Source organism: Hypanus sabinus, chromosome 16, assembly GCF_030144855.1.
Source record: "Hypanus sabinus isolate sHypSab1 chromosome 16, sHypSab1.hap1, whole genome shotgun sequence".
Classification (NCBI taxonomy): domain Eukaryota; kingdom Metazoa; phylum Chordata; class Chondrichthyes; order Myliobatiformes; family Dasyatidae; genus Hypanus; species Hypanus sabinus.
Window position 1 is genome coordinate 52,555,010 of NC_082721.1, and position 12,921 is coordinate 52,567,930.

The 12,921-nt window shown below is 43.9% G+C and overlaps 1 long non-coding RNA gene across 1 annotated transcript in view; it reads right to left on the reverse strand.

Moving 5' to 3' along the window:
* LOC132406304 (uncharacterized) overlaps positions 1 to 12,921 on the reverse strand; it is a 57,447-nt gene that overhangs the window by 13,482 nt on the left and 31,044 nt on the right. The window contains exon 2 of the long non-coding RNA XR_009516127.1: positions 3,857 to 3,991. This is a non-coding gene — a long non-coding RNA (uncharacterized LOC132406304). The remainder of the gene's footprint in view (positions 1 to 3,856; positions 3,992 to 12,921) is intronic.

A 12,921-nucleotide genomic window follows, 5' to 3' on the forward strand; every position in this document is an offset into this window, starting at 1 on the left:
CATTGATCATGTGGATAGTCAGAGGCTTTTTTCCAGGTCTGATATGGTTGCCACAAGAGAACACAAGTTTAAGGTGCTGGGGAGTAGGTAAAGAGGAGATGTCAGAGGTAAGTTATTTACTCAGAGAGCAGTGAGTGCATGGAATGGGCTGCCAGCAACGGTGGTGGAGGCGGATATGATAGGGTCTTTCAAGAGGCTTTCAGATAGGTACATGAAACTTAGAAAAATAGAGGGCTATAGGTAAGCCTAGTAATTTCTAAGGTTTGGCACAACTTTGTGGGCCGAAGGGCCTGTATTGTGCTGTAGGTTTTCTATGTTTCTATGAAAATCCCATCACATATATGGCTATATTAAGAGCAAAGAGACAGTAAAGGACAAAATTGGTCCTCTGGCAGGTCAGTGTGGTCATTATACATGCAACTGAAAGGATAAGGAGACTTTAAATGATACTTTTTGCACATGTATTTTCTCAGAAGACAGACATGGAGATTATAAAGCCCACAATAAAGAGTAGTGAGGTCATGGACCATAACCAGATTACAGAAGAGGAGATTCTTACTGTCTTAAGGAGAATTAGGGTTGATAAATCCCCAGGGCCTGATAAGGTGTCCCCACGAACCTTGCAGGAGGCTAGTGCAGAAATTGCAGAACCTGGCAGAGATATTTAAAATGCCCTTAGCCATGGGTTAGCTGCCAGAGAACTTGAAGATAATGTAGCTAATGCTGTTCCATTACTTAAGAAAGGTTTTAAGAATAACCTGAGAAATTATAGGCCGGTGAGCTTGAATCAGTTGTGGGTAAAATTTTGGAAGCTATTCTCAGTGACAGGATACATAAGTATTTCGACCGACAGGGCCTGATCAGAGATAATCAACATGGCCTTGAGCATGACAGGTCATATCTAACCAACCTTACTGAGTTTTTCAAGAAGGTTACCAAGAGGGGTGATGAACGAAGACAGTGCACATTGTCTACATGGTTTTTAGCAAGGCCTTTGATGAGGTCCTGCATGGGAGGCTATTCAAGAAGGTTAAGCCACTTGGCATTCAGGATGAGGTAGTAACTTAGATTCAACATCAGCTAAGTGGGAGAAGCCAGAGTGCCAGTAAATGGTTGCCTCAATGACTGGAGGCCTGTGACTAATAATGTGCTGCAGGTGCTGTGTCCGTTGTACTGATCCCTGATCCCTGTGACACTCCACTAATCACAGGGCTCCAGTCAGAGAGGCAACCATTTACAGCCACTCTCTGGCTTTTCCCACAAAGCCAATGCTAATCCAATTTGTTACCTTATTTTGAATGCCCAGTGATTGAACTTTCTTGACCAGCTTCCCATGTCATAAGCCTTGTTAAAGTCCATGTAACCAATAACCACTGCCTTGCCTTCTTCAATTTTCCTGGTAATTTATAAGAAAAACTCTGTAAGATTGGTTAGACACAACCTACCATGCACAAAGCCATGCTGACTGTCCCTGATCAGTCCATATTTATCCAAATACTCATATATCCAGTCCCTTTCCCACTACTGATGTCAGGTTCACCAGCCTATGATTCCCCAGTTTATTTTTTGAGCCTTTCTTAAATGTCAGAACAACATTAGCTGTTTTCCAATCCTTTGATACCTCACCTGTCAATAAGGATGATTTAAATATCTTTGCTAGGGCCCTGGCAATTTCTGCACTTGCCTCCCACAGAGGTGTTGCAAATTGGGAGACAAATAGGTATATAAAATCTTCGGGAGGGGCAGAGTCAGGGTTAGCAGTCTTTTCTCTAGAGTTGGGGTATCAAAAACTAAAAGACATTGTTTTTAAGGTTAGAGATGAATTTTTTAATAAGAATCTGATGAACCACCTGCCAGAGGAGATGGTTGAGGAATAGTAGAAAGAACTTAACCTAACAACACAATACACACCCTTCAGTCCATGTTTTAGCAACCTTTTAACCTATTCTAAGATCAATCTAACCCTTCCCTCCTACGTAGTCCTCTATTTTACTTTCATTCATGTGCCTATCTAAGAGTTTACTTGGAAATGTACCTAATGTCTCTGCCTCATCCATCACCCCGGCAGGGCATACAACACACCCACAACTCTCCTTGTAAAAATATTACCTCTAACATCCCCACTACAATTTCCTCCAAACACCTTAAAAGTATGCTCCCTGTTATCAACCATTTCCACCATGGGTAAAAGTCTTTGGCTGTCCATTCAATTTATACCTCTTATTGTCTTGTACACCTCCATCAAGTTACCTTTCATACCCCTTTGTTCCAAAGAGAAAAGCCCTAGCTCGCATAACTGGGTACATTTAAGAAATACACTCAGTGGCCACTTCATTTAGTATAGGAGTGGAACCTGGTGTGCTCTTATGCTGCTGTAGCCCATCCACTTCAAGTTTCGATGTATTGTGCATTCAGAGATGCTCCTTTGCACACAACTGTTGTAACACATTGTTATTTGACCCTTTGTGTCAGCTTGAACCAGTTTGTCTATTCTCTTGTGACCTTTCTCATTAACAAGATGTTTTTGCCCACGAGAAGACAATGGATGAGGGCAAAAGATCACAAGAATCTGTTTCCTGTGGTGGGGGTACCTAAAACCTGGGGTATAAGTGTGGAGTAGGAAGCTTAGAGGGAGTCTCAGGCTGGAATTGAGAATGCACAGCCTCAGGGGTGGTGGGGGCAGTTGAACGCTGAGGCATAGAAGGCAATGGATCTAATGTGGATAAATATGATTAGTAATTAGAGGTGGCATGGTGGTGCAACTGGACTAGAGCTGCTGCCTGATAGTTCAATCCTTGCCTCAGGCACTGTGTGTGTTGAGTCTGTGCGTTCTCCCTATGACCATGTGGGTTTCACGGATGTTCTAGTTTCCTCCCACATCCTAAATGTGCACCAGGTTAGTAGATCAATTGGCCCCTGGTGTATGAGTGAGTGGCAGAATCTGGAGAGAGTTGTGGGAATGCAGGGAGTACACAATGAGATTAGTTCAGCTTTAGTGTAATAGGGTAGTTGGTGGTGGACAGGCAGGGACTCAATGGACCAAAGGGCCATCTGTCTACATCTCTGATATTCCAGCAACCCATTGACAGGCACAGCTTCTGCTACTGGTATCTTGACCCATCTTGAACTGGGTGTGCTGATTCAGTGTTCACAGCACACAGACTGATTGGCTTTCAGTTTTCCTTCCAGTCCGGGAGTACAATAAAAATGCACTGTGCCTGCAATACACTGTGTGGCTGAGCTCAGCCCCAGACTCAAGTTCTTTCACCCAGCAATACTTTCCCAATCGAATTCCTTAGCCTCTTCATTTACATTCCTCCCCTCTCTCTTCTTGCCGAAATGCGTTGTGTACCCAACCTTATGGATCCTTTTCTCCTGCTTGCACCCCGCACTCTCCTCTCTGCCACTGCCTCCTCCTGCACTCTCTTCATCCCTCTGGGTCCTGGCTTCTCTCCCCTCCACCAAGCTCTGATAACCCTCTATGAGAAACTCCTTCCTTCCTGTGGGAAGGAAGCTTCATTCCCCCTGCCCACCCCTACTCTGCAATGTCCTGCTGTCAGAGGAAAAATCTTGTTACTTGTGAGGTGGCCTTGACTTATGACAGTTAACGCATTCAGTCTGTTACATCATTCCCCACCCAGTACCGGAATGAATCTATAAACCAGCTGTAATACGTGCCACCCACCTGCACCTGACATGCTCTCTTCCAAGGTAATAACTGACTGAACGAGTTTGACACCCATAAAGTGCATTGTGGGGGAGGGAGGAGACTGCAACAGTAAAGAACTCTGAAAGCGCAAGCAAACGTGTAACCTGATAAGGTATAAATTCCAGAGACTCTGGGTGTAACTCCAACCTTTGTAAAAGTGCATCATTTTTCTGAACTCTGCAGTCTATTTATTATCAATGAACACGGCAGAGCTGTAAAGGTGGGAGCTGTCAGAGGTTGTTCACATTCTCTGAGAAGCAGCCAGTGACTTAGAGCAGAAATCTGTAAGAAATAAGTGTCAGAGAGAAAAACTGTCAGTGAAGATGTTCAAATACACTTATCCTTGGCAGGCACTGTGTCAAATGACGAATCTGAGATATAAGGTAAGAATTTAAATGGAGGATATCCCTCTCAGCATTGTGTTGATTCCAGTTTGTTTCAGGTATGTTCATAAACTAATCACAAATATTACTCAGGGAGTATGTGTGGACCAGGCAGCTGAGCCACAAAAAGTTACACTCGACTGTTTAGCTCATCTTCCGCTCAGCAATATATATTCTGAGTACAGTGAGTGTTTTGGATTTTACCACTTTTCAGATGAAGGTGCTCACACGTCACTTTTCTTTGGGTGAGGACACTTCTCTAATTATTTATGCAATCAAATTAAATCTATGCCTGTGGTGACTATCCTGTGTGCCTGGGGAATGGGTTCTTTCTGTCCACCCCATCTGGATGTCTCATAACTTTATTTGCTTAAACCTCTCTTCAGTCTCTTCACATCCTGTAATATGGCGAGCATAAATCAAGCCTCACCTGTGTCGTTACCAGTTCCACTGTCATGCTTCTGCTCTTCGAATCTGTGCATCAGATTAGTAAAGTTGGTTGACGCCTGTAGGATTCCTTCTACCTTGCAAATCTGTGGATGTGCTTTCTAAGATTTTTCTGTCTGCACTTATTAGCATCTTATTGCAAGGGAGGCTTGGCAAAAATAAATTGAACAGATCTTACGGCTAAAACAGCATCAGGCATGTGGGGAACTTTTACGGAACCAATTTCACCACTTCAACAAGGTGGGGGGCTGGGCAGTGTGGCTTGTTGGGCCAGGAGGACCTGTTCTGCACTGTATCCCTACATAAATAAATAAAAACAAGGTTATCTAAGGCTAAATCAGATGGAAGGTTGGGCAGGGTGTTGGCAGATGAAGTTCAATTCCTATAGTGTAAGATGGGGTAGGACATATTCAGTCAATTGGAAGACAATGAGGAATGTTGATGAACAGAGAACTTTGGGCCCAAGTCCATTGTTTCCTGAAAATGGTGACATGGATAGATATAGGGTGGTGAAGAAGGTGCATGGATTCCAGTTATTTGGGACACATTGCAACTAATATGTTTTGGCTCAAATAAGCAGCTGCCCCAAATAGCTGAAGTTTCATGGAAATTGTTAAAAAGGTATAAAAAAGACAAACTACAGTATAACTGAGTAACAAATTATGTATTTAAATGAAAAACAGAACAAATTAGGACACTTTCAATACTACCTCAGCACTATAAAATATGTATTAGTTCCTCGTCATTAGGTTGCATCTAGAATTCCCAGTTGGCATACGATTTCCCTCCACGCCACTCTGACATATTGGGAAATCACATGGCAGGTTACAGCAGTGGTTTGCCTTTGCGTTCTGCTAGGTGAGTTTAAAGAGATGACCAGGGCGTCTGTGTGTCTTGTTGTGCTCTTAGCGCCCCACAATGCCTGCTGGCTGCCTTCTTGACTGTTGGATTATTAATCAGTCTCCTCTTCTCAATCTGCCAGGGCCAGACTTCACAAGCTGGGATAGGCAGATCCCCTACCTCACCGAGGGTCAAAGACCCGTTGGCTACCCTCACCTGGTTTGGCCCATCTGCCGAGATGGTTTACCGGGGTGTGGCCACAGTGTGTACTACAGCTACTTGGAGCCTAGATGAGAGTTGAGTGCCAGGTGGGGACCAAAGGTGGACAAGCTGTCCTGAAAAAGGGCAAGGCAGGCTCCCCCCACCAGAGGTACTACCCCTCCCTAGACACCCCATTAGTTCCTAGCAGTTACCAATAGAGCAATTAATAGAGCGAGGATATAATGTTGAGACTTTATAAGGCACTGGTGAAGACTTGCTTGGAGTATTGTGAGTATTGTGAGTAGTTCTAATATCTTAGAAAGGATGTGCAGAAACAGGAGAGGGTTCAAAGGTGGTTCACAAAAATCATCCCAAAAATGGCTTGTCATATGAAGAGTGTTTGAAGACTCTGGGGCTATATTAACTGGAATTCAGAAGAATGAGGCATGACCTCATTGAAACCTATCGATTGGTGAAAAGCCTTGATAGAGTGGATATGGAGGGGATGTTTCCTATGGTGGGAGAGTCTAAGACCAGAGGACACAGCCTCAGAATAGAGGGATGTCCTTTTAGGACAGGGATGAAGAGTCTTTATGTATATTTAAGGCAGAGGTTGATAGATTCTTGATTAGCCAGGGCATGAAGGGATATGGGAAGAATGCAAAAGATTGAGGCTGAGAGGAATATTGCATCAGCCATGATGAAATAGCCTAAATAATTCCTATATCTTATGGTCTTATAGTCTAATTAATCCAGTGTACGTTGCCATGTTCTTTCAACTGGTTGTAAATGAACAAAATTTGCGCAGATATCTAGTGTAGATAATGCCTTCCTACAATGCTTTCAATGATTGCATCATCTAAATATTCATTTTCATTGTAACATTCAAGCTGATTGTTGATACCTTCAAATTCTTTGTAGGTCTTAACTTGGTCAAGTAGTGAAATTGTTTCATTTTAACTCAGTTGCTTTTGGCATCTCCAAGCCTGAATGCTTGAAAACATGTCAGAAAAACAGTTGTGAATTGCCGTACTGCTTTTTTCTCACAAACTATCAGTGACAAAAATCACTGCTTTTTGAACATGAACACATGCACCTGACTATTTAAAAACCATTCACTCCATGTATGGTGTAGTGCCTAACAGCCACATACAAGTGCACATGACAGACATTAGTTAGAGGCTGTTCAGCAACAGTCTCCTGTAAGTGGTATAGTGTCCCACATAGATGAAGGGAATCCCAACTATTTTCTCAATTATTTTTTGTTCTTCAAGAGTTGACCCAAATAAACCGCTGCTCTGATTAACTGATGACCCAATTAACCAGAATCCACAGTGTAAGATTTGGAATTTTTGTTTGATTAGACTGCACGGAGTACTGTTTGCAGTTCTGGTCCCCATACCTCAGGATGTGGTTGCTCTGGAGAGGGCGCAGAGGGAGGTCACCTGGACATAGCCTGAGGAAATGAAGTGACCACTACATTTAAGAATCATTAGGCAGATACTTGAATGGGCAAGGCACAGTAGGAAGTGGACCTAGCATGGATAATGGAATCAGTATAGATCGGGCAAAAGGTCAGCATGAAGGTGGTGAGCCAAAGGACCTGTTTCTATGCTGTACAACTCAAGGATTCTATCATTGACATAACAAACCGCGCAATGTCCCACACACCTCCATAACAATCCCTGGCTGTGTTCTGTCCCTTAACACCTTGGCTTGAGAGGGAATCAGACCTGGCAGTTCTCAGTGTTGGATCTAGACCCTGGGATGTCTGACAGCATCAGGTCAAACCTGAGCAGAGAAACCTCCTCCTGATCAGCACCAATTGTCCTCCCGTAACACCCCTTCACTAAGACACAGCTGGAAGAAACACCAACAGCAGCAAGGTACCCAAATCCATCAGGGTAGGAGCTTCAACAGGACTTTGACCCGTACCTCTGTCCCAGAGTGAGCTGGTCATTCTGAGGGACAGAGTTACAGAGCTGCTGGATTTCATTTGCAGCAAGTACTGGGTGAACCAATGCTACAGCATCCCCACAAATCAAGCAGCTTCTGTGTGGGGAAAGGAAGCATCAATGTGTCAGGTTGAAACCCTGCATCATCACTGAGGATAAACCTACTTGATTTTATCCTCACTGATCTACCCAAGGTCATGACTCTGTCCACTGAAGTGTTAGTGTAAGTGACCACTGCACAATCCATGTAAAAGCTCAGCCTTCGCCCTAATGACCACTCACGTTGTTAGCCACCATGATCGTGTCAGGTGGGATGGACTCAGATAGATCTAGCGGCTCAGAATTTGCGCCCATGGGACATGGTGACCACTGGCTCTGCAGAGATGAATAGTTTGTATCCCTATATCATTGCTACTGAACCAGAGGGTTCACAAGCACCAGAAAATCTGCAGATGCTGGAAATCCAAAGCAACACATACAAAATTTTGGAAGAACTCGGCAGGCCAGGCAGCATCTATGGAAAAGAGTACACAGTTGACATTTCTGGTCAAGGCCCTTCATCAGAGCCAGGGTGTTGTTAATAATGGTGGGGTGGGGAAGATGCCAGGATGCTTGAAGGAACAGTGCAACGGAGAAACCCAAATATGATGAGATGGCCTCATCATGAAGCTTCAGCACAGGATTTATTTAGGCTAAACTTCTAAAATGTCACATGGCAAACAGAGGCACCCAGACACCAACATTTGGACCACAGTAGTCCTCTGTATCAAGGTGGGAATGGCAGTAAACATCCCTATCCTCAGCCAGGCCAGGATCCACACCCTGAGGGATAAAAGCTTCAAAGGTATGTTCACGCAGGAAGGTAGAAGACATGGTCTATCTCAACCTTCTCCTGAGATCCCAACCATCTCCAGAATCAGTCTGCTGCCAATCTCATTCCCTTCCTGAGATTTTGGGACTGCCCACAACAGTAGAGGCAGCGAAGGCTGCAGGACAAGGTGCATCCCAGCCAAAACCTGTAGTGCTGTGGCTCCAGCCCAGCTGTTTCAGTCCAGAAATAGCACTAGGATCGGGCAGGTAGGTGCCCAGGTACCATCCTCTTCGCCTAAACCCAGATGACTCGATCCATTCCCATACTGTTGTAAAGTGGGTATTATTAAAAGTAAGTTAATACTAATCGGGAAGCTGTTAGTAGCAAGAGGCGGGGTCCAGGGTCGGCCGGGTCTTTACTTCTGCTCTTTTTACTCCCAGTATGCATTGTATATAGTTCCCCCACCCATGCCACACGAGGTACCTGGAAGCCTCTGTATTGTAAATATCATTTGCTGTCCCAGATAAAGATGTTCTTTTGGCCATCAAGTTGTCAAGTGGTCTTTTTGTAAAGTAGAAGTTACCACACATACCACTAACTGATACTCAGGGTGCAGAGGGGAAAGAGCGGGAGGGAAACAGGGTTGAGGGAGGATAGCGGCAGGAGGTGGGAGGTAAGAGGGAATGGCTCCATGCACATCCAGTCAGGGGGGATGTCTGGATGACAAACAGATAGCTTGTGAATTCTGAATTAACAGACAGGATTTATATGGCAATAAAAACGAGCTAACTTATCCTTGGACCACCCTATGAACCACCTTAAATTGTATCAAAGCGTGTCTAGCACACATTGAAGAAGTGTTAACTAATTGGAGAATTTTCTCTATAGGTAAATAGGTAAATTCTCTATAGGTAAATTTTCTCTATAGGAATTTTCTCATGTTTGAGTACTGTTGGGGGGGACAGCCTACCTGGTGGGAGTGACAATGGCCGAGCCTCCGGCACAGAGGACGGCCCTGTAGCTCAGAAGGGTAGGGTTAGAAGAAAGAGGTCCATAGTAATAGGGGACTCAATAGTCAGGGGCTCAGACAGGCGTTTCTGTGGAGGTGACCGGGAGTCCCGGATGGTAATTTGCCTCCCTGGTGCCAGGGTTCGGGACGTTTCTGATCGCGTCCAAGATATCCTGAAGTGGGAGGGTGAAGAGCCTGAGGTCGTGGTACATGTAGGTACCAATGACATAGGAAGGAAAGGGGAAGAGGTCCTGAAACGAGAGTATTGGGAGTTAGGAAGGCAGTTAAGAAGAAGGACCGCAAAGGTAGTAATCTCGGATTACTGCCTGTGCCACGCGACAGTGAGAGTAGGAATAGAATTAGGTGGAGGATGAATGCGTGGCTGTGGGATTGGAGCAGGGGGCAGGGATTCAAGTTTCTGGATCATTGGGACCTCTTCTGGGGCAGGAGTGACCTGTTCAAGAAGGACGGGTTACACTTGAATCGTGGGGGGACCAATATCCTAACGGGGAGGTTTGCTAGGGCTACAGGGCGGACTTTAAACTAGTAAGATGAGGGGGCGGGAGACTATTTGAGGAGACTATGGGAGAGGAGGTTAGTTCACCAGTGGAGCAAGTAAATAGACAGTGTGTGAGGGAGGAAAGGCAGGTGATGGAGAAGATGCGCTCAGCCCGAAGATGTAGGGGAGAAGAAAGAAAAGGATAATAAATTTGAATGCTTTGTTAGGGATGGAAAGAGAGGAGGAGATGGAGAGTATCTTAAATGTATCTATTTTAATGCTAGGAGCATTGTAAGAAAGGTGGATGAGCTTAAAGTGTGGATTGATACCTGGAGTTATGATGTTGTAGCTATTAGTGAAACATGGTTGCAGGAAGGGTGTGATTGGCAACTAAATATTCCTGGATTTAGTTGCTTCAGGTGTGATAGAGTAGGAGGGGCCAGAGGAGGAGGTGTTGCATTGCTTGTCCGAGAAAATCTTATGGCGGTGCTTTGGAAGGATAGATTAGAGAGCTCCTCTAGGGAGGCCATTTGGATGGAATTGAAGAATGGGAAAGGTGCAGTAACACTGATAGGAGTGTATTATAGGCCACCTAATGGGGCGCGTGAGTTGGAACAGCAAATGTGTAAGGAGATAGCAGATATTTGTAGTAAACACAAGGTGGTGATTGTGGGAGATTTTAATTTTCCACACGTAGACTGGGAAGCTCATTCTGTAAAAGGGCTGGATGGTTTAGAGTTTGTGAAATGTGTGCAGGATAGTTTTTTGCAACAATACATAGAAGTACCGACTAGAGATGGGGCAATGTTGGATCTCCTGTTAGGGAATGCGATAGGTCAGCTGACAGATGTATGTGTTGGGGAGCACTTCGGGTCCAGTGATCACAATAGCATTAGCTTCAGTATAATTATGGAGAAGGACAGGACTGGACCTAGAGTTGAGATTTTTGATTGGAGAAAGGCTAACTTTGAGGGGATGCGAAGGGATTTAGAGAGAGTGGATTGGGTCAAGTTGTTTTATGGGAAGGATGTAATAGAGAAATGGAGGTCATTTAAGGGTGAAATTATGAGGGTACAGAATCTTTATGTTCCTGTTAGGGTGAAAGGAAAGGTTAAAGGTTTGAGAGCACCATGGTTTTCAAGGGATATTAGAAATTTGGTTCAGAAAAAGAGGGATGTCTACAATAGATATAGGCAGCATGGAGTAAAGGAATTGCTAGAGGAATATAAAGAATGTAAAAGGAATCTTAAGAAAGAGATTAGAAAAGCTAAAAGAAGATACGAGGTTGGTTTGGCAAATAAGGTGAAAGTAAATCCGAAAGGTTTCTACAGTTATATTAAAAGCAAGAGGATAGTGAGGGATAAAATTGGCCCCTTAGAGAATCAGAGTGGTCAGCTATGTGTGGAACCGAAGGAGATGGGAGAGATTTTGAATGATTTCTTCTCTTCGGTATTCACTAAGGAGAAGGATATTGAATTGACTAAGGTGTGGGAAACAAGTAAGGAAATTATGGAACCTATGACAATTAAAGAGGTGGAGGTACTGGCGCTTTTAAGAAATTTAAAAGTGGATAAATCTCCAGGACCTGACAGGATATTCCCCAGGACCTTGAGGGAAGTTTGTGTAGAAATAGCAGGAGCTCTGACGGAGATCTTTAATATGTCATTAGAAACAGGGATTGTGCCGGAGGATTGGCGTATTGCTCATGTGGTTCCATTGTTTAAAAAGGGTTCTAGAAGGAAGCCTAGCAATTATAGACCTGTCAGTTTGACATCAGTGGTGGGTAAATTAATGGAAAGTATTCTTAGAGATAGTATTTATAATTATCTGGATAGACGGGATCTGATTAGAAGTAGCCAGCATGGATTTGTGCGTGGAAGGTCATGTTTGACAAACCTTATTGAATTTTTTGAAGAAGTTACGAGGAATGTTGACGAGGGTAAGGCAGTGGATGTAGTCTATATGGACTTCAGCAAAGCCTTTGACAAAGTTCCACATGGAAGGTTAGTTAAGAAGGTTCAGTCGTTAGGTATTAATGCTGGAGTAATAAAATGGATTCAACAGTGGCTAGATGGGAGATGCCAGAGAGTAGTGGTGGATAATTGTTTATCGGGATGGAGGCCGGTGACTAGCGGGGTGCATCAGGGATCTGTTTTGGGCCCAATGTTGTTTGTAATATACATAAATGAACTGGATGATGGGGTGGTAAATTGGATTAGTAAGTATGCCGATGATACTAAGGTAGGAGGTATTGTGGATAATGAGGTGGGTTTTCAAAGCTTGCAGGGAGATGTATGCTGGTTAGAAGAATGGGCTGAACGTTGGCAGATGGAGTTTAATGCTGAGAAGTGTGAGGTTCTACATTTTGGCAGGAATAATCCAAATAGAACATACAGAGTAAATGGTAGGGCATTGAGGAATGCAGAGGAACAGAGAGATCTAGGAATAACTGTGCATAGTTCCCTGAAAGTGGAGTCTCATGTAGATAGGGTGGTGAAGAGGGCTTTTGGAACGCTGGCCTTTATAAATCAAAGCATTGAGTACAGAAGTTGGGATGTAATGCTAAAGTTGTACAAGGCATTGGTAAGGCCAAATTTGGAATATTGTGTGCAGTTCTGGTCACCGAATTATAGGAAAGATATCAATAAATTAGAGAGAGTGCAGAGACGATTTACTAGGATGTTACCTGGGTTTCAGCAATTAAGTTACAGAGAAAGGTTGAACAAGTTAGGTCTCTATTCATTGGAGCGTAGAAGGTTGAGGGGGGGATTTGATCGAGGTATTTAAAATTTTGAGAGGGATAGATAGAGTTGACGTGAACAGGCTGTTTCCATTGAGAGTAGGGGAGATTCAAACGAGAGGACATGATTTGAGAGTTAGGGGGCAGAAGTTTAAGGGAAACACGAGGGGGTATTTCTTTACTCAAAGAGTGATAGCTGTGTGGAATGAGCTTCCTGTAGAAGTAGTAGAGGCCAGTTCAGTTGTGTCATTTAAGGTAAAATTAGATAGGTATATGGACAAGAAAGGAGTGAAGGGTTATGGGCTGAGTGCGGGTAGGTGGGACTAG